Here is a 22,499-nt window from a genome sequence, read left to right as displayed (position 1 = left end):
ACCCCCCCGCCGCCGACGCCGCCACCTCGCCGGAGCCGCCGCCGCCCGTCTCACCACCCGAGCCGCCGAGGTTGACCTGCCACCGGTTTTCCCGAAAAAACCGCTCGGTTTTCGCCGGTTTTCGTTCGTTTTTTTTAGTTTCCATTTTTTCTTTAGATCGGTTTTTTTTGGTTTAGGATAATTAGCGAGCGTTCGCTCATTCGTTCATTTTAACGAATGCCTTCTTTGTTTAGATCCAGTTAACAAACGTTCGTTCGTTAAACTGTTCGTCATTTTTCTTTTTCTCGGATTAAATCCGTGATTTTTCTGATCGCGATTTCTGATCCGATTTTCGTTTTAGTTTAACTTTTCGCTCGTTTATCGGAATCAGGCGATTCAAGCGCCTGGAGTTTCGTCTCGAAACCCTCTTTCCGTTTAGCCAACTTAAACAAGTTTTTGCCACCATAAAAGTTGCCTTAGATCCAGATTAGTAAACAAAGCCTGTTTCTTTTGCTGTTTGTCTTCCGTTGCTTCGTCTGATTTGATTCTTTTTGCCAACCGGAGTTCTTAAGTTGAACTTTCTGGTTAGATATCTTATTTGAGTTTTACCTGTGCATTAGTTGAGTACTTACTGTATGCTTGTTTGTTTGCGATAGAGTACCCAGAGTGCGCCGCTTGCTACTTCGAATCGCTAGGTTTCCCGGATCATCAGCAAGGCAAGTAACACTTTGATCATGTTTTTCCCTCTACCCAGTTTTATTGCATTAGATCAATCCTCACACATTGCATGATTAGGATCTAATTAAATTGTGGGTTTGGGAAGTAGTTGAGGTAGTACCTATTACCTGTTATTAACAAACCTTTGGGAGTTACTTCTACGTTTGCTTATTATGCCATGCTATGCTAGTAGTCATGGATTGGGTGAGTGTATCCATGACAGATGTGAGATTTTTAATTAATGGTTTCTCTAAGGTGGAAACTTAAATACACATCTGGGTGGATTGAGGCACCTGGATATTCCAGCGATTGCCTGTTTTTCTTTATGGACCGCCACCCAGGCTCAAAGGGATCATGAGATTATTCATGCTAGAAACTTCTGTGTGCAGCCACAAGCTATTATGGGCTCTAGCATAGTTGACTAAGTTGTGCAAACTCTTATAGTGGTAGACTAGAAGATGTAGGGGATGTAGGTTGGTACGGTCTACCCGTTCGTAAGGTGCTAGCGCTTCTGAAAGACTATGTCTCGGTCATCCGTTTCTCAAACACCATGAAGTGCGAGAAACCAAACGGAGGAGATTGAGTCTTGTAGGGAAAAGTGCGCAAACCTCTGTAGAGTGTATAAACTAATCATGGTTAGCCGTGTCCCCGGTTATGGACATCTTGAGTATCTAGTACCTGGATTATCATGTGAATCTCAACATGTTACTCTAAAATTTAATTTGTTGGGTTTTGTTTAATGATGATGCTTAATTAGGATTGAGAATGCTGTCAACCATTCTCAATGTTTAACAACCACCATGATAGTTAAATAAATTTATTCCTTTGCAGTAGGGAAAAATTGGCTTTACGCAAAACTGTAACCATAGAGCTTTCCACCAGCCAAATATGCATATAGAATAGCTGTTCATTCCATTACTCTCTATGTGTTACTTTACCAGCATATTCCACGTGCTGACCCGTTTCGGGCTGCAATGTTAATGTTGCAGACTTTTCAGACGATGATCAAGGAGTTTTTAGGTCGTGGTTCTATACGCAGTGATGCCGCTGGAGTTGATGGACTCACTTATCTTCCAAGCCTTCCGCTGTTATCGTTATTAGATGGCCTTAAGCCATATTTATTGTAATAAGTTCTCTTTTGAGACACCCGATGTAATAAGTGTGTGATTGCCACTCTGTTATAAATCCTTCAAGTACTGTGTGGTGTCAGCATTACTGATCCAGGGATGACACCTGAGCACAGAGATTGGACCGTTTGAGGTCTGGTCGCTACATTTAGAGAGCAATTTTTATTGCTTGCACTGATGACAACTTACTTGAAGGATGTTACTCAATCCATAGGTAGGTATGGTGGATTCTCATGGCAAAACTGGTTTAAGGGATGTTTGGAAGCACAAGTAGTATCTCTACTTGGTGCGAAAAATTTGGCTAGCATGAGAGGGAAAGGCAAGCTCAACATGTTGGATGATCCATGACAATATAACTTCTATTCGGATATAAGAAAACATAACCCATTATGTTGTCTTCCTTGTCCAACATCAACCTTTTACCATGTCATATTTTAATGAGTGCTCACAATTACAAAAGATGTCCAAGATAGTATATTTATATGTGAAGCCTCTCTTTCTTTATTACTTCCTATTAATTGCAACAATGACCAAACTATGTTTATCAACTCTCAACAAATTTGATTCATCATACTCTTTATATGAGAAGTCATTACTCTCCATAAGATCATATATATGATCTTTTTATTTCTTTTGTTCCTTTCTTTATTTTATTCCCTCAAGATCATAGCAAGAAAGCAAAGCCCTCAACTCAAAACTACTCTTTATTATACTCACAGACTCGATTACATAGATAGAGATCAAAACAAAACTCAAGGCTAGATCATACTAAAAACTTTATTCTACTAGATCAAGACATAACCAAAAGGATCGAACTAAGAAAAACGATAAAGATGAAAGTGTGATGGTGATACGATACTGGGGCACCTCCCCCAAGCTTGGCTGTTGCCAAGGGGAGTGCCCATACCCATGTATTTATGTCTCTTTCTTTGGAGGTGGTGATGATGGAGTTGTTGATGTAGTAGGCATGTGATCCATCTTCCAAGGCATAGGCTCATCATCATAGAAAGATGAACGAGTCTTCGGGATCCTGAAATCTGCAGCCAAACTCATCCTCTTGAATCTATATTGATACTCACATTTTTGGTTTTGCAGGTCATAGATCATGGCCTGGAGGTGCTTGATTTTCTCGTGAAGCTTGAAGATGGCCTCGCCGATGTTCTTGGCATCCAGCTTGTGATTGTTGGTGAACTCCGCGATCATCATGTGATTAGCGTTGAGTCCATGTTCCACCATCCCTTGGCACTTGAAAACTAGTTTCTCCATTGCGTCGAGCCTTATCTCCATGCTTCCGGTCTTCTTCGGCCCCTCAACATCGCGGAGGTGCAGCACCTCCTCACGCATCTCAATGGTTTGAGGGTGTTGCAGCACCTCCATGAGGTAAGGGTTGATGAACTTCTCGAAAAACTTGTCCTTGGGGGCGCTTGGAGACGTCATGGTGATCTAGATCTGTTAGAAAAACAGCTCGAAACAAAAACAGGAGATATTGTTGTGGTACGGTGGTCAATACCTTCGGGAGATTATATAATGAATTTTTACCGACCAAAAGAAGTATTGTGCAAGAAAACAGAGTCCAGAGGGCACATGAGGTGGCCACAAGGCAGGGGCGTGCCTAGGGGGGTAGGGCGTGCCCTCCACCCTTTGTGGATGCCCCGTGTCTCTTTCGAACTACTTTTAATTTTCCTAATTTTTTAAATATTCCAAAACGGAGAAAAATTGCTATTAGAATAGTTTTGGAGTCGGTTTACTTACCGTACCACATAACTATTCCTATTCAGAGTCTGAAACGTTTTGGAAAGTGTCCCTTATGTACTCCTCCGGGGTTATGATATCAATTATATTGGTCTCAACATTTATGGGAGTACCTGAGATATAATGTTTGATTCTTTGACCGTTTACCACCTTTGGATTTGTGCCTTCGGCGTTGTTGATTTTTATGGCACCGGAACGATAGACCTCCACGATAATGTAAGGACCTTCCCGTTTAGAGAGAAGTTTTCTTGCAAAAAATCTTAAATAAGAGTTGTATAACAAAACATGATCACCTACGTTAAACTCATGCTTTTGTATCCTCTTGTCATGCCATGTTTTAACTTTTTCTTTAAACAACTTGGCATTCTCATAGGCTTGGTTCTCCATTCATCAAGCGAGCTAATGTCAAATAACCTCTTCTCACCGGCAAGTTTGAAATCGTAGTTGAGCTCTTTAATAGCCCAATATGCCTTATGTTTTAGTTTGAGAGGTAAGTGACATGCTTTTCCATAAACCATTTTATACGGAGACATACCCATAGGATTCTTATAAGCAGTTCTATAAGCCCATAATGCATCATCAAGTTTCTCAGACCAATTGTTTTTAGATCTATTAACAGCCTTTTGCAAAATCAATTTAATCTCTCTATTACTCAATTCTACTTGACCACTAGACTGAGGATGATATGGAGATGCAATTCTATGGTTAACATCCTACTTAGCAAGAAATTTAAGGAAAGCACCATGAATGAAATGTGAACCACCATCAGTCATTAAATATCCAGGGACTCCAAACCTCAGAAAAATAACTTCTTTAAGCATCTTAATAGAAGTGTTATGATCAGCACTACTAGTTCTAGTAGCTTCTACCCACTTAGTAATGTAATCAACAACAACTAAAACATGTGTATACCCATTAGAGGAAGGAAAAGGTCCCATATAATCAAAGCCCCAAACATCAAATGGTTTAATGACAAGTGAATAATTCATAGGCATTTCCTGATGTCTACTAATATTGCCAATTCTTTGGCATTCGTCACAAGACAAGACAAACTTACGAGCATCCTTGAAGAGAGTAGGCCAATAAAAACCAGAATGCAATAACTTATGTGCAGTTCTATCTCCAACGTGGTGTCCTCCGTAAGACTCGGAGTGACACTTGTGTAGGATCTGTTCCTGTTCATGCTCAGGTACACAACGTCTAATAACACCATCTACTCCTTCTTTATAAAGGTGTGGATCATCCCAGAAGTAATGTCTTAAATCATAGAAAAAACTTTTTCTTTTGCTGGTATGTGAAACTAGGTGGTATAAATTTAGCAATAATGTAATTAGCATAATCAGCATACCATGGAGTATTACAAGAAGCATTTATGACAGCTAATCGTTCATCATGAAAGCTATCATCAATAGGCGGTGGGTCATCAAGAACATATTCTAACCTAGACAGGTTGTCCACAACGGGGTTCTCAGCTCCCTTTCTATCAATAATATGCAAATCAAATTCTTGTAACAAGAGAACCCATCTAATAAGTCTAGGTTTAGCATCTTTATTTTCCTTAAGATATTTAATAGTAGCATGATCAGTGTGAATAGTTACTTTGGAATCAACAATATAAGATATGAACTTATCACAAGCAAATACAACCGCTAAAAATTCTTTTTCAGTAGTAGCATAATTTCTCTGGGCACTGCCTAGAGTTTTACTTACGTAGTGAACAACATTTAATTTCTTATCAACTCTTTGCCCTAGAACAACACCAATAACATAATCACTAGCATCACACATAATTTCAAAGGGTAAATTCCAATCAGGTGGCTGGACAATAGGTGCAAAAATCAAGGCTTTCTTTAGTATTTCAAATGCTTCTACACAATCATCATCAAAAACAAAAGGAACATCTTTTTGCAAAGGATTAGTGAGAGGCCTAGAAATTTTAGAGAAGTCTTTAATAAACCTCCTATAGAAACCAACATGACCAAGGAAACTTCTTATACCTTTGATATCTTTAGGACACGACATATTTTCAATAGCATCTACTTTAGCTTTATCAACTTCAATACCTCTTTCAGAAATTTTATGCCCCAAGAGAATACCCTCATTAACCATAAAGTGGCACTTCTCCCAATTCAAGACAAGATTAGTTTCTTCACATCTCTGCAAAACTCGGTCAAGGTTGCTTAAGCAATCATCAAAAGAACTTTCGTAAATGGAGAAATCATCCATGAAAACCTCAATAATCTTTTCACAAAAACCTGAGAATATAGCAGTCATACATCTTTTAAAGGTAGCAGGTGCATTGCATAAACCAAAAGGCATATGTCTATAAGCAAAGGTACCGAAAGGGAAAGTAAAAGTGGTCTTCTCCTGATCAAATTTTGACATAGGTATTTGAGAAAAACCAGAATAACCATCTAGAAAGCAAAAATGTGTATGTTTGGATAGTCTTTCTAGCATCTGATCAATAAAAGGTAGAAGGTAATGATCTTTTCTAGTAGCTTTATTCAATTCAAACGAAAATCAATTACCATTCTATAACCTATAACAATTCTTTGTGGGATCAATTCATTCTTATCATTAGGAACAATAGTAATACCTCCCTTCTTAGGGACACAATGAACAGGACTTACCCATTTACTATCAACAATAGGATAAATTATACCTGTCTCCAGAAGCTTCAGTATTTCATTTCTTACAACTTCTTTCATCTTAGGATTTAACCGTCGTTGGTGATCAACAACTGGATTAGCATCAGGCTCCAAAATAATTTTGTGCTGACATAGAGTGGGACTAATTCCCTTAAGATCATCAAGAGTATATCTAATAGCAGCATGGCGCTTCTTTAGAGTTTTCAATAATTTCTTTTGTTCATGCTCTGAAAGGTTAACACTAATAATAACAAGATATATCTTCTTTTCACCAAGATAAGCATATTTCAAAGTATAAGGTAATTTTTTAAGCTCAAACACGGGATCACCCTTGGGTGGAGGAGGATCCCCAAGGATTTCAACAGGCAAATTGTGTTTCAAAACATGCCCTTGATTAAAGAGTATTTCATCTATTTCCCTTCTTTCATTCATAAACATATCATTTTCATGGCCTAGCAAATATTGTTCTAAAGGATCAGTAGGGGCACGACAATAGAAGCAAGATCAATAATTTCATCCTTACTAGGCAATTCTTTATCATGGGGTTGTCTATGAAATTTAGAGAAATTAAAATCATGAGACATATCCCCTAAACCAATAGTAACAATATCTTTCTCGCAGTCTATCTTAGCATTAACGGTATTCAAGAAAGGTCTACCAAATATAATGGGACAAAAATCATATTGTGGGGAAGCAAGAACAAGAAAATCAGTAGGGTATTTTATTTTCCCACACAAGACTTCAACATCTCTAACAATCCTAATTGGTGATATAGTATCTCTATTGGCAAGCTTAATAGTAACATCAATATCTTCTTTCTCAGCAGGTGCAATATCATTCATAATTTCTCAATACAAGGTATAAGGAATTGCACTTACACTAGCACCCACATCACATAAGCCATGATAACAATGATCTCCAATTTTAACAGAAACAACAGGCATGCCAACAACAGGTCTATGTTTATCTTTAATATCAGGTTTAGCAATTCTAGCAGCTTCATCATAGAAATAAATTACATGCCCATCAATATTATCGACCAAGAGTTTTTTAACCATAGAAATACTAGGTTCAACTTTAATTTGTTCAGGAGGTGTAGGTGTTCTAGTATAACTCTTACAAACCATACTCGAAGCTTTAGCATGATCCTTTATTCTAACAGGAAAAGGTGATTTCTCAATATAAGAAGTAGGAAAAATAGGATCAACATTATAAGTAATAGTTTCTTCTTCAACTTTAATAGGATCTACTACTTTCACTTCAATGGGAGGATGATATTTAAACCACTTCTCCTTAGGGAGATCAACATGAGTAGAAAAAGATTCACAGAAAGAAGCTACTATCTCAAAGTCAAGTCCATATTTAGTGCTAAAATCATGAAAAGCATCGGTATCGATAAAAGATTTAACACAATCAAACTTAAGATTTATACCTGACTCCTTACCTTCTCGAGTTCCCAATCTTCAGAGTTGTGTTTAATTCTTTCCAATAAATCCCATTTGAATTCAATATCCTTCTTCATAAAGGAACTAGTACAAGAAGTATCGAGCATGGATCGATCATTATGAGAAAGCCTTGCATAAATTTTTTGAATAATAATTTCTCTTGAGAGCTCATGATTGGGGCATGAATATAACATTAACTTAGGTCTCCCTGTCGGTGTCAAAACCGGCGGATCTCAGGTAGGGGGTCCCGAACTGTGTGTCTAAGGCGGATGTTAACAGGAGGCAGGGGACACGATGTTTACCCAGGTTCGAGCCCTCTTGATGGAGGTAATACCCTATGTCCTGCTCGATTGTTCTTGATGATATGAGTATTACAAGAGTTGATCTACCACGAGATCGTAGAGGCTAAACCCTAGAAGCTAGCCTATGGTATGATTGTATGTTGTCCTACGGACTAAACCCTCCGGTTTATATAGACACCGGAGGGGGCTAGGGTTACACAGAGTCAGTTACAAGGGAGGAGATCTACATATCCATATTGCCTAGCTTGCCTTCCACACCAAGGGGAGTCCCATCCGGACACGGGACAAAGTCTTCAATCTTGTATCTTCATAGTCCAACAGTCCGGCTAAAGGATATAGTCCGGCTGTCTGGAGACCCCCTAATCCAGAACTCCCTCAGTAGCCCCTGAACCAGGCGTCAATGACGATGAGTCCGGCGCACAGTATTGTCTTCGGCATTGCAAGGCGGGTTCCTCCTTCGAATACTCCATGGAAGATTTTGAACACAAGGATAGTGTCCGGCCCTGCAAAATAATTTCCACGTACCACCGTAGAGAGAATAATATTTCCACAAATCTAATCTGCTGACGCGTCTTGACAGCACGACGTCACGTCATGGCCCGGTCATTATTCAAACCATTTTTCTCAACCAGCACCGCACATACCGCGAGACGGTTTTCTTGACACTTCTTGTCAAAGCAAAGATCGTGTCCCCCTTATTACGGGATTCTCATCAATACGGACGTGGGTAACCCACTCGTGCCCGTGGTATGACTCCTCGATTTTAGGCGAGTCCCAAACGGCCGTGAGGAGGACGCTTGACATTCACCCTCTTTATAAAGAGGCCAAGACCTGTCCTTTTTTCCTCTCGTGCTCAATCGAATCCTTCCCCCGCCTCGAGTTCCAACACCCTAGGCTTAGGTCAGGCGCTTTGGACCTTCAACCATGTCTGGATCCAACCTCCAAGGTCGGTGGATGCCTTCCTCTGTCACAGAGGAGGACATCAAGAAGCTGAGAGAGGCCAGATATCTGACCGCCGAAATTTCGCACAGGCTGCCCGCCCGAGGGCAGGTCATCCCCACTCCCAAACCCAACGAGAGTGTTGTGTTCATCTCTCACTTCCTCTGAGGACTAGGCCTCGCTCTGGATCCCTTTGTTAGGGGGATCATGTTCTATTATGGGCTGGATTTCCATGATCTGGCCCCGGATTCCCTCCTTCACATCTCGTCGTTCATCGTCGTATGTGAGGCCTTCCTTCGCATTACCCCTCACTTCGGCCTGTGGCTCAAGACCTTCAATGTGAAGCCGAAGATGGTCGAGGGGAGGCACGCAGAGTGCGGAGGTACCATAATAAGCAAAAGCGCTAATGCTCCATGGCCAGAGGGTTCGTTCCCAGAGGTGTCCAGTTTGTGGCAGCGAGAGTGGTTTTATATCATAGCTCCCCGGAGTGCCAATTGGGTAGCCGCCCCTGCCTTTTGCTCGGTCCCCCCACCACAACTGACGTCATGGATCAGCGAGGGGCTAAACTGGGGTCCAGTAAAGGATGTGCCGATATTGCAGAGTCGCATCCGAGATCTCATTAAGAGAGACGTCAACCTGGTCACGGTGATGCAAGTCATGCTAGTTCGCCAGGTCCCGCCTTGCAAACGTAGACCTCTCCGTTTGTGGGAGTTCAACCCAGAGGGACCACGAATCATTCAACACTTCCTCGGCATGACGCTCGAGGAGATGTACAAGTTTTTCTTTGGACCACAAATAAAGTGTACGGACACCACCGAGGATGCGAGTCTGAGCTGTAATCGCCCGGATACCCAAGTAAGCAATCCCATGGCTGAACACACTGTTTCTCTTATTTATCATAACATCATTCTGAAAAGTCGCTCTTTGACCAGGACTGGATAACAAAGGCGAAGATGATCAGGTGTCCGGCCCCCCTTCCCGAGGGCTTGGCCAATCCAGTACTAGACAGAATGCTGGAGCCGACGCCTCATCAGGTGCCCTCGAAGGAAGATAAAGGGGGGAATAAAGAGGCCGAAAGCGAGCCTCACTCACTACTCATCCCAACCGGGGGAATGAGCGCCTCCGCGAAGGAGGATAACCAGGGAGAAGAATCTAACATTCCCTCTCCCCGAGGAAGGAAGAGGACCACCTCTGAAGATCCAGAAACAGAGGTTTCCAAACGGGGGAAGAAATCTTCGCCAGAGGGTCCTACCTCAGGGGGGTACCCTTGCCGCACAATGTCCGCAAGGGAATCAGCCCTCTACCGAGATGTAAGTAATCGAAAAGTACTTAGTAGTGAAAATATCCTACCTTACTTCTGAAGAAAATAACCAAAGCTTATATCTTGTAGTTCGGATCGTAGCCTGCTACCTCTTGAGCACTGCGTTGGATTTCCCCGAAGAGGAGAGGATGATGCAGCAAAGTAGCGTAAGTATTTCTCTTAGTTTTTGAGAACCAAGGTATCAATCTAGTAGGAGGCCACGCACAAGTCCCTCGTACCTACACAAAAACAATAGCTCAATGCAACCAACGCGCTTAGGGGTTGTCAATCCCTTCACGATCACTTACGAAAGTGAAATCTGATAGAGATGATAAATAATATTTTTGGTATTTTTGGTATAGAGATGCAAAGTAAAAAGTAAAAGCAAAGTAAAAGCAAAGCAATAATAAAGTGATGGAGATTAATATGATGAGAAAGAGACCCGGGGCCCATAGGTTTCACTAGTGGCTTCTCTCAAGAGCATAAGTATTCTATGGTGGGTGAACAAATTACTGTTGAGCAATTGATAGAATTGAGCATAGTTATGGGAATATCTAGGTATGATAATGTATATAGGCATCACGTCCGAGACAAGTAGACCGACTCCTGCCTGCATCTACTACTATTACTCCACTCATCGACCGCTATCCAGCATGCATCTAGAGTATTAAGTTAAAAATAGAGTAACGCCTTAAGCAAGATGACATGATGTAGAGGGATAGTTTCATGCAATATGATAAAAACACCATCTTGTTATCCTCGATGGCAACGATATAATACGTGCCTTGCTGCCCCTTCTGTCACTGGGAAAGGACACCGCAAGATCGAACCCAAAGCTAAGCACTTCTCCCATGGCAAGAACAACCAATCTAGTAGGCCAAACCAAATTGATAATTCGAAGAGACTTGCAAAGATAACCAATCATACATAAAAGAATTCAGAGAAGATTCAAATATTATTCATAGATAGACTTGATCATAAACCCACAATTCATCGATCTCAACAAACACACTGCAAAAAGAAGATTACATTGAATAGATCTCCACGAGAGAGGGGGAGAACATTGTATTGAGATCCAAAAAGAGAGAAGAAGCCATCTAGCTACTAACTATGGACCCGTAGGTCTGAAGTAAACTACTCACACTTCATCGGAGAGGCTTGGATGATGATGTAGAAGCCCTCCGTGATCGATGCCCCCTCTGGCGGAGCTCCAGAACAGGCCCAAGATGGGATCTCATGGATACAGAAAGTTGCGGCGGTGCAATTAGGTTTTTGGCTCCGTATTTGATCGTTTGGGGGTACGTGGATATATATAGGAGGAAGAAATACGTCAGTGGAGTAACAGGGGGCCCACAAGGGTGGGGGGCGCGCCGGGGGGTAGGGTGCGCCCCCTACCTCGTGGCCTCCTGTTACGTGCCTTGACGTAGGGTCCAAGTCTCCTGAGTTGTATTCGGTGAGGAAATCACATTCCCGAAGGTTTCATTCCGTTTGGACTCCGTTTGATATTCCTTTTCTTTGAAACCCTGAAACAGGCAAAAAAACAGCAATTCTGGTGTAACACCCACGATGCGGCTATATCTCCCACGTGTCGGAGCACGACTTAGAGGCATAACCGCATTGTGGGCATGTCGCAAGAGGGGTAATCTTTACACATCCCATGTACTGAATAAGAAAGAGGTACAGAGTTGGCTTACAATCGCCACTTCACACAATACATAAGAATAGTTTTACATCATCCATAATACAAACAAGGTCCGACTACGGAACCAAAATAAAAGAAGACAACCCCTAATGCTAGATCCTCGATCGCCCCGACTGGGCTCCACTACTGATCAACTGGAAACAAAACAACACAACGAACACGATCTTCATCGAGCTCCTCCTTGAGCTCGGTTGTGTCACCTGCACTGGTAGCAACGACACCTGCAACTAGTTTTGGAAGTAAACTGTGAGTCACGGGGACTCAGCAATCTCACACCCTCGCGATCAAGACTATTTAAGCTTATGGGTAGGAAAAGGGGTAGTGAGGTGGAGCTGCAGCAAGCACTAGCATATATGGTGGCTAACTTACGCAAATGAGAGCGAGAAGAGAAGCAAAGCACAGTCGTGAACTAGAAGTGATCAAGAAGTGATCCTGAAACTACTTACATTCAAGCATAACTTCAACGCCGTGTTCACTTCCCGGACTCCACCGGAAAGAGACCATCACGGCTACACACGCGGTTGATGCATTTTAATTAAGTTAAGTGTCAAGTTCTCTACGACCGGACATTAACAAATTCTCATCTGCCCATAACCGCGGGCATGGCTTTCGAAAGTTCAAAACCCTACAGGGGTGTCCCAACTTAGCCTATCACAAGCTCTCACGGTCAACGAAGGATATTCCTTCTCCCAGGACGACCCGATCAGACTCGGAATCCCGGTTAGAAGACATTTCGACAATGGTAAAACAAGACCAGCAAAGCCGCCCGGATGTGTCGACAAATCCCGATAGGAGCTGCACAGATCTCGTTCTCAGGGCACACCGGATGAACACTACGTACAACTAAAACCAACCCTCAAGTTTCCCCGAGGTGGTGCTGTAAGTGGCTCTGTTTTGGACCAACACTCAGAGGAGCACTGGCCCGGGGGTTTAATATAAAGATGACCCTCGGGCTCCGGAAACCCAAGGGAAAAAAGGCTAGGTGGCAAAAGGTAAAACCAAGGTTGGGCCTTGCTGGAGGAGTTTTATTCAAAGCGAACTGTCAAGGGGGTCCCATTCCCCCAACCGCGTAAGGAACGCAAAATCAAGGAACATAACACCGGTATGACGAAAACTAGGGCGGCAAGAGTGGAACAAAACACCAGGCATAAGGCCGAGCCTTCCACCCTTTACCAAGTATATAGATGCATTAAGTAAATAAGAGATATTGTGATATCCCAACCAATATCCATGTTCCAACAAGGAACAAACTCCATCTTCACCTGCAACTAGCAACACTATAAGAGGGGTTGAGCAAAGCGGTAACATAGCCAAACAACGGTTTGCTAGGACAAGGTGGGTTAGAGGCTTGACGTGGCAATATGGGAGGCATGATAGAGCATGTGGTAGGTATCACGGCATAGGCATAGAAATAGAGCGAGCAACTAGCAAGCAAAGATAGAAGTGATTTCGAGGGTATGGTCATCTTGCCTGAGATCCCGCAAGGAAGAAGAACGAGTCCATGAAGAAGACAAACGGACGTAGTCGAACAGATCCTCACACACACGACGTTATCGGAACCAACCCGAAGAAGCAACACCAGAAAGAAGCAAACAACATAGTAAACAACCATCACATAAGCATGACATGATGCACAACCAAGTACGATGCATGTCTGGTTTAATGAGGCATGGCATGGCAAAGTGCACAAGCAATCCTACAAATTAAGTGGAGCTCAATATGCAACTCCGTTGCATATTGACGAAACACCACGTGACTTATTTAGTTCGATCTTGTTTATGTACCCAACAATATTAGATGTTGTTAACCATGGCAAGAGGTGAAGCAAAAGAAAACTACCTATCTAGGCAAGTTTAAATGAGGCTGGAACAACAAACAACAAGTCCGGAAAATCCTCATGTGCATATTTTTAAAGGTTTGGTACTGTTCTGCCCTAAAGCATATTTTAGAGTTATTAAACATGCAAAACAATGCCACCGAGTTAAACTAGGCATTTTTCTACCCCATTTACATATATAATTTATTTAAAACCGAGCTACGGTTTATTAGATATGAATTAAAACATTTTAACATGGCATTTGAGCAAATTTAAACAAACAACATTTTAAACTTTTCAAACATGGATGGAAGTGGCAAATTATTAATGTACACAAAATTCTAAGCAATTTACATATATAACTTATTTTAATATGATGCATGGTTGATGAGTTTTTATATGCATGAAGTGCAAGGGTTTTTCTGCAAATCTGTAAATCCCTGGTTAATTAGCAAATTCGCAGAACCAAAAAAAATCCACTCGGCCGAAACTGAAGCAGGGGCCGAATTAGATGGATATGGGCTGCTCACATTGGGCCTTGGCCCAGCTGGTGGAGGGGGGAGGCCTGCAGGGGGCGCGCAGCTGGGCCTGGTGCGATGCGGGAGTGGCTGGAGCTGGGCCATGAGGTGCGACCGGTCAACGGAGAGGCTGGACGAGGCGGGCGCAGCTCGTTCTCGAGCGAAATGTCAGCAGGCAGGGCGTGATGCAGGGGACTTGGCGTGGCGGCGTGGCGTGATGCAGAGAAGACGACGACGCGGGAGGATCTTGCCGGCGTGGACGAAATGACAGGGCGCGGGGACCCGGGCGAGGACGGCGTTCTCCGGCGAGGTGACGTGTGGGCAGAGCTGAAGAAGGCAGCAGCGCCGCTTGTTCTCCTCAGTCGAGGCCGAGGCAAAACGGGGCATGGCGGGCGGACTTGGCGTAGAGGAAAGAGACCTGGCGGGGACGCGGGTCTCCAGGGCGTCAGATCTGGCCGGCGTCGAGGAGCTCCGAGCGGTGCAGAAGCTTGAAGCGGATGCCCTAGCGCTCCCTCACCATGGAGAAAATAGACAGGGGAAACGAGGTAAGGTTGGGAGGAGAAGGAAGGAAGAGAAGCAGGGAAGGAGCGGCGACGGGGTTGGTCTGCAGGTGACCGAAGGCTGGCCGGGGTGGCTTGGTTCGGCGAGGTCGCCGGCAGCGGCGCTAGGAGGTGGTGGTGCGCTCGGGCTCCAAGGCGACGAGGAGGAGGCTGTGGGGTGCAGAGGTCGGGTCAAGGGGATCAAGGAGCTCCTCTCCTGTGCGTTTGCCTCTGCGAGCTAGGCGCCTGGTGGATCAAGGCAGAGGGGCTCGAGCATGAGCGATGGAGCCATCGAGGGGAGACACTGTTGCGGGCTGGATGGATGGATTGGGTGGCGGCGGAAAACAAGGACGGTGGTCGGGGAGGATTTGGATCGAGGAGAAGTGGTTGGCTGGAAGATTTTTGGATCGGGAGCGATCCCAAGGAAGAGGGTGGCGGCGGCCGACTGGGAAGGGGAAGGATTTGACGGATGGGACGACATCTAGGGTTAGGTGTCTATAAATACGAAATTGGTGATGATTTGGATCCTCCGATCATGATCGGGCAGTCCAGAATAAATGGGTTAGGAGTCCAAATAAGAAAAACGGAGATGTTTTGTAGATGTTTGGGGATGTTCCGGACCCAACGGTGACGACTCCCCGGGTCGGGTTCGGGACAACTTCCGGGCGCGCGGGAGGGGTTCGATGCATTGCGCAGAGAGGGTTTTCGGACCGTGCGATTGCATCGGACAACTCTGGACGCGAAGAGGGGTAGGTGGATGGACTAGGTGGGCTGTGGCGAGGCTGAGAGGAGAGAAGAGAGAGGGCCCGGCATCAGTTTTCGGAGACCGAAAACGTCCGACGTTAGACCGGCTAAACCGCCGCTATAGTTATTCGTTGGGGCATCAAACGGACTCCAAATGTGATGAAACTTGACAAGCGGTCTATCTACACTATAATAAGACCACACGCCAACTTTCATCCCATTTTGAGAACATTTTTCGCCCACTTACAAAATAATATTTTGGACATGCCGCGGGCGTGTGCGAGTGTGGTTGGGCTCAGAACGGACGATGGACGGAACTGGGGGAACCCGGACGGATGCAAGTTTTGAAAACATGATGATGCAATGCACATGATGACATGACAAGATGCAACATGCAAGCGAATGACATGGCAATGATGACGAATAACTGGGAGACACCTGGCGCATCGGTCTCGGGGCGTCACATCTGGACTGGGCCTCCAGTTAATAGGTTAGTCCCAAAAATAATATAAAAGTGGATAATAAAGCCCAATAATGTCCAAAACGGTATATAATATAACATGGAGCAATCAAAAATTATAGATATGTTGGAGACGTATCAAGCATCCCCAAGCTTAATTCCTGCTCGTCCTCGAGTAGGCAAATGATAAAAACAGAATTTTTGATGCGGAGTGCTACTCTGCATAATTTCGATGTAAATCTTCTTAATTGTGGTATGAATATTCAGATTCAAAAGATTTAAGACAAAAGTTCATGTTGACATAAAAATAATAATACTTCAAGCATACTAACAAAGCAATTATGTCTTCTCAAAATAACATGGCCAAAGAAAGCCATCCCTACAAAATCATATAGTCTGGCTATGCTCTATCTTCACCACACAAAGTATTTAAATCATGCACAACTCCGATGACAAGCCAAGCAATTGTTTCATACTTTTGACATTTTCAAAACTTTTTCGATCTTCACGCAATACATGAGCGTGAGCCATGGATATAGCACTATATGTGGAATAGAATGGTGGTTGTGGAGAAGACAAAAAGAGGGGAAGATAGCCTCACATCAACTAGGCTTATCAACGGGCTATGGAGATGCCCATAAATAGATATCAATGTGAGTGAGTAGGGATTGCCATGCAACGGATGCACTGGAGCTATAAGTATATGAAAGCTCAACAAAAGAAACTAAGTGGGTGTGCATCCAACTCGCTTGCTCACGAAGACCTAGGGCATTTTGAGGAAGCCCATCATTGGAATATACAAGCCAAGTTCTATAATGAAAAATTCCCACTAGTATATGAAAGTGAAAGAATGAGAGACTCTCTACAATAAAGATCATGGTGCTACTTTGAAGCACAAGTGTGGTAAAAGGATAGTAACATTGTCCCTTCTCTCTTTTTCTCTCATTTTTTTCTTTGGGCCTTCTCTTTTTTATGGCCTCTTTTTTTCGTCCGGAGTCTCATCCCGACTTGTGGGGGAATCATAGTCTCCATCATCCTTTCCTCACTTGGGACAATGCTCTAAAAATTATGATCATCACACTTTTTATTTTTCGTACAACTCAACAATTATAACTCGATACTTAGAACAAGATATGACTCTATATGAATGCCTCTGGCGGTGTACCGGGATATGCAATGAATCAAGAGTGACATGTATGAAAGAATTATGAACGGTGGCTTTGCCACAAATACGATGTCAACTACATGATCATGCTAGCAATATGACAATGATGGAGTGTGTCATAATGAACGGAACAATGGAAAGTTGCATGGCAATATATCTCGGAATGGCTATGGAAATGCCATGATATATAGGTATGGTGTCTGTTTTGAGGAAGGTATTTGGTGGGTGTATGATACCGGCGAAAAGTGCGCGGTATTAGAGAGGCTAGCAATGGTGGAAGGAAGGAAAGTGCGTATAATCCATGGACTCAACATTAGTCATAAAGAACTCATATACTTATTGCAAAAATCTAGAAGTTATCAAAGCAAAGTATTACACACATGCTCCTAGGGGGATAGATTGGTAGGAAAAGACCATCGCTCATCCCCGACCGCCACTCATAAGGAAGACAATCAATAAATAAATCATGCTCCGACTTCATCACATAACGGTTCACCATACGTGCATGCTACGGGAATCACAAACTTTAACACAAGCATTTCTCAAATTCACAACTACTCAACTAGCATGACTCTAATATCACCATCCTCATATCTCAAAAAAATTATCAAGCATCAATTTTTTCTTAGTATTCAACGCACTCAAAAAAAAGTTTTACAAATCTTGAATACCAAGCATATTAATATTAAGCAAATTACCATGCTATTAAGACTCTCAAAATAATCTAAGTGAAGCATGAGAGATCAATAGTTTCTATAAAACAAATCCACCACCGTTCTCTAAAAGATATAAGTGAAGCACTAGAGCAAAATTATATAACTCAAAAGATATAAGTGAAGCACATAGAGTATTCTATCAAATTCCAAATTATGTATGGATCTCTAAAAAGGTTTGAATAGCAAGGATGATTTTGGTAGACTAACAAGCAAAGACTCAAATTATAAAAGACGCTCCAAGCAAAACACATATCATGTGGTGAATAAAAATATAGCTCCAAGTAAAGTTATCGATAGAAGTAGACGCAAGAGGGGATGCCTTCCGGGGCATCCCCAACCTTTGGCTTTTAGGTGTCCTTAGATTATCTTGGGGGTGCCATGGGCATACCCAAGCTTAGGCTCTTTCCACTCCATGTTCCATAATCCATCAAATCTTTACCCAAAACTTGAATACTTCACAACACAAAATTTAAAGTAGAAAACTCGTGAGCTCTGTTAGCGAAAGAAAACAAAAGACCACTTCAAGGTACTGTAATGAACTCATTCTTTATTTATATGGGTGTTATACCTACTGTATTCCAACTTCTCTATGGTTTATAAACTATTTTACTAACCATAGATTCATCAAAATAAGCAAACAACACACGAAAAACAGAATCTGTCAAAAACAGAACAGTCTGTAGTAATCTGTAGCTAGCGCAATATCTGGAACCCCAAAATTCTAAAATAAATGCTGGACGTTAGTAATTTATCTATTAATCATCCGCAAAAAGAATTAACTAAATAGCACTCTCCAAATAAAAATGACAGAAGTTCTCGTGAGCGCTAAAGTTTCTGTTTTTTACAGCAAGTTCAACAAGACTTTCCCCAAGTCTTCCCAACGGTTCTACTTGGCACGAACACTAATTAAACACAAAAACCACAACCAAAAAAGAGGCTAAATAATTTACTTATTACTAAACAGGATAAAAAATCAAGGAATAAAAATAAAATTGGGTTGCCTCCCAACAAGCGCTATCGTTTAACGCCCCTAGCTAGGCATAACAAGCAAGAATAGATCTAGGTATTGCCATCTTTGGTAGGCAATCCATAAGTGGCTCTCATGATAGATTCATATGGTAATTTTATTTTCTTTCTAGGGAAGTGTTCCATGCCCTTTTTAATGGAAATTGAAATCTAATATTCCCTTCCTTCATATCAATAATTGCACCAACCGTTCTAAGGAAAGGTCTACCGAGAATAATAGGGCAAGAAGGATTGCAATCTATATCAAGAACGATAAAATCTATGGGGACATAATTCCTATTTGCAACAATAAGAACATCATTAATTCTTCCCATAGGTTTCTTAATAGTGGAATCCGCAAGATGCAAGTTTAGAGAGCAATCATCAAAATTACGGAAATTTAGCAAATCACACAAAGTTTTGGGAATAGTGGAGACACTAGCACCCAAATCACACAAAGCATAAAACTCATGATCTTTAATTTTAATTTTAATAGTTGGTTCCCACTCATCATAAAGTTTTCTAGGGATAGAAACTTCCAATTCAAGTTTTTCTTCATAAGATTGCATCAAGGCATCAACGATATGTTTAGTAAACGCTTTATTTTGACTATAAGCGTGAGGAGATTTTAGCACAGATTGCAAAAAGGAAATACAATCAATCAAAGAGCAATTTTCATAGTTAAATTCCTTGAAATCCATAAGAGTGGGTTTAGCAACATCTAGGGTTTTAATTTCTTCAATCCCACTTTTATCAAATTTAGAATCAAGATCAAAAGATTCAGAATTATTGGAACGCCTTCTAAGTAAAGGTGGATCATATTCAGTCCCATCATTATCAAGATTCATATTGCAAAACAAAGATTTAATAGGGGACACATTAATAACTTTTAGATCTTCATCATTATTTTCATAGGAACTAGAAGAACACGCTTTTATAAAGGCATCTTTCTTAGCACGCATCCTAGCGGTTCTTTCTTTGCACTCGTCAATGGAAATTCTCATGGCTTTGAGAGACTCATTGATATCATGCTTAGGTGGAATAGATCTAAGTTTCAAAGAATCAACATCAAGAGCAATTCTATCAACGTTCCTAGCCAAATCATCAATCTTAAGCAATTTTTCTTCAATCATAGCATTAAAATTATTTTGCGAAGTAATAAATTCTTTAATAGTAGATTCAAAATCAGAGGGCATCTTATTACAATTTCCATAAGAATTGTTGTAGGAATTACCATAATTATTAGAGGGATTACTAGGATAAGGCCTATGATTGAAATTTCCTCTATACGCGTTGTTACCAAAATTGTTCCTACCAACAAAATTCACATCCATAGATTCATTATTATTCTCAATCAAAGTAGACAAGGGAACATCATTAGGATAAGAAGAAACACTCTTATTAGCAAATAATTTCATAAGTTCATCCATCTTTCCACTCAAAACATTAATTTCTTCTATCGCATGCACCTTTTTAGTAGATCTTTCAGTATGCCATTGAGAATAATTAACCATAATATTATCTAGGAGTTTAGTAGCTTCTCCTAAAGTGATTTCCATAAAAGTGCCTCCCGCGGCCGAATCTAAAAGATCTCTAGAAGCAAAATTCAACCCGGCATAAAAATTCTAAACAATCATCCACAAATTTAAACCATGAGTAGGGCAATCACGTATCATTTGTTTCATTCTCTCCCAATCTTGTGCAACATGTTCATGATCAAGTTGCTTAAAATTCATAATATCGTTTCCAAGAGAGATGATCTTAGCGGGAGGAAAATACTTAGATATAAAAGCATCTTTGCACTTGTTCCATGAATCAATACTATTTTTAGGCAAAGATGAAAACCAAGCTTTAGCATGATCTCTAAGTGAAAAAGGAAATAGCTTCAATTTAACAATATCATTATCGACATCTTTCTTCTTTTGCATGTCACACATATCAACGAAGCTATTAAGATGGGTAATGGCATCTTCACTAGGAAGGCCGGAGAATGGATCTTTCATGACAAGATTCAGCAAAGCAGTATTAATTTCACAAGATTCAACATCGGTAAGAGGAGCAATCGGAGTACTAAGGAAATCATTATTATTGGTATTGGAGAAGTCACACAATTTAGTATTATCTTGAGCCATCGCGACAAACAAGCAAACTAACACACAAGCAAACAAGAAGGCAAACGGGCAAAAAGAGAGGGAGGATAGAGAGAGAGGGCGAATAAAACGGCAAGGGTGAATTTGGGGGGAGAGGAAAACGAGAGGCAAATGGCAAATAATGTAACGCGGGAGATAGGGATTGTGATGGGTACTTGGTACGTTGACTTTTGCGCAGACTCCTCAGCAACAGCGCCATAAATTCTTCTTGCTACCTCTTGAGCACTGCCTTGGATTTCCCCGAAGAGGAGAGGATGATGCAGCAAAGTAGCGTAAGTATTTCCCTCAGTTTTTGAGAACCAAGGTATCAATCCAGTAGGAGGCCACGCACAAGTCCCTCGTACCTACACAAAAACAATAGCTCAACGCAACCAACGCACTTAGGGGTTGTCAATCCCTTCACAGTCACTTACGAAAGTGAAATCTGATAGAGGTGATAAATAATATTTTTGGTATTTTTGGTATAGAGATGCAAAGTAAAAAGTAAAAGAAAAGTAAAAGCAAAGCAATAATAAAGTGATGGAGATTAATATGATGAGAAAGAGACCCGGGGGCCATAGGTTTCACTAGTGGCTTCTCTCAAGAGCATAAGTATTCTATGATGGGTGAACAAATTACTGTTGAGCAATTGACAGAATTGAGCATAGTTATGAGAATATCTAGGTACGATCATGTATATAGGCATCACGTCCGAGACAAGTAGACCGACTCCTGCCTGCATCTACTACTATTACTCCACTCATCGTCTGCTATCCAGCATGCATCTAGAGTATTAAGTTAAAAATAGAGTAACGCCTTAAGCAAGATGACATGATGTAGAGGGATAGTTTCATGCAATATGATAAAAACCCCATCTTGTTATCCTCGATGGCAACGATACAATACGTGCCTTTCTGCCCCTTCTGTCACTGGGAAAGGACACCGCAAGATAGAACCCAAAGCTAAGCACTTCTCCCATGGCAAGAACAACCAATCTAGTAGGCCAAACCAAACTGATAATTCGAAGAGACTTGCAAAGATAACCAATCATACATAAAAGAATTCAGAGAAGATTCAAATATTATTCATAGATAGACTTGATCATAAACCCACAATTCATCGGTCTCAACAAACACACTGCAAAAAGAAGATTACATCGAATAGATCTCCACGAGAGAGGGGGAGAACATTCTATTGAGATCCAAAAAGAGAGAAGAAGCCATCTAGCTACTAATTATGGACCCATAGGTCTAAAGTAAACTACTCACACTTCATCGGAGAGGCTTGGATGATGATGTAGAAGCCCTCCGTGATCGATGCCCCCTCCGGCGGAGCTCCGGAACAGGCCCCAAGATGGGATCTCGTGGATACAGAAAGTTGCGGCGGTGGAATTAGGTTTTTGGCTTCGTATCTAATCGTTTGGGGGTACGTGGATATATATAGTAGGAAGAAGTACGTCAGTGGAGCATTAGGGGGCCCACGAGGGTGGGGAGTGC

This window comes from Triticum dicoccoides, chromosome 6A (assembly GCF_002162155.2).
Source record: "Triticum dicoccoides isolate Atlit2015 ecotype Zavitan chromosome 6A, WEW_v2.0, whole genome shotgun sequence".
NCBI classification, from domain to species: Eukaryota; Viridiplantae; Streptophyta; class Magnoliopsida; order Poales; family Poaceae; genus Triticum; species Triticum dicoccoides.
This window is presented reverse-complemented; position numbering follows the sequence as displayed.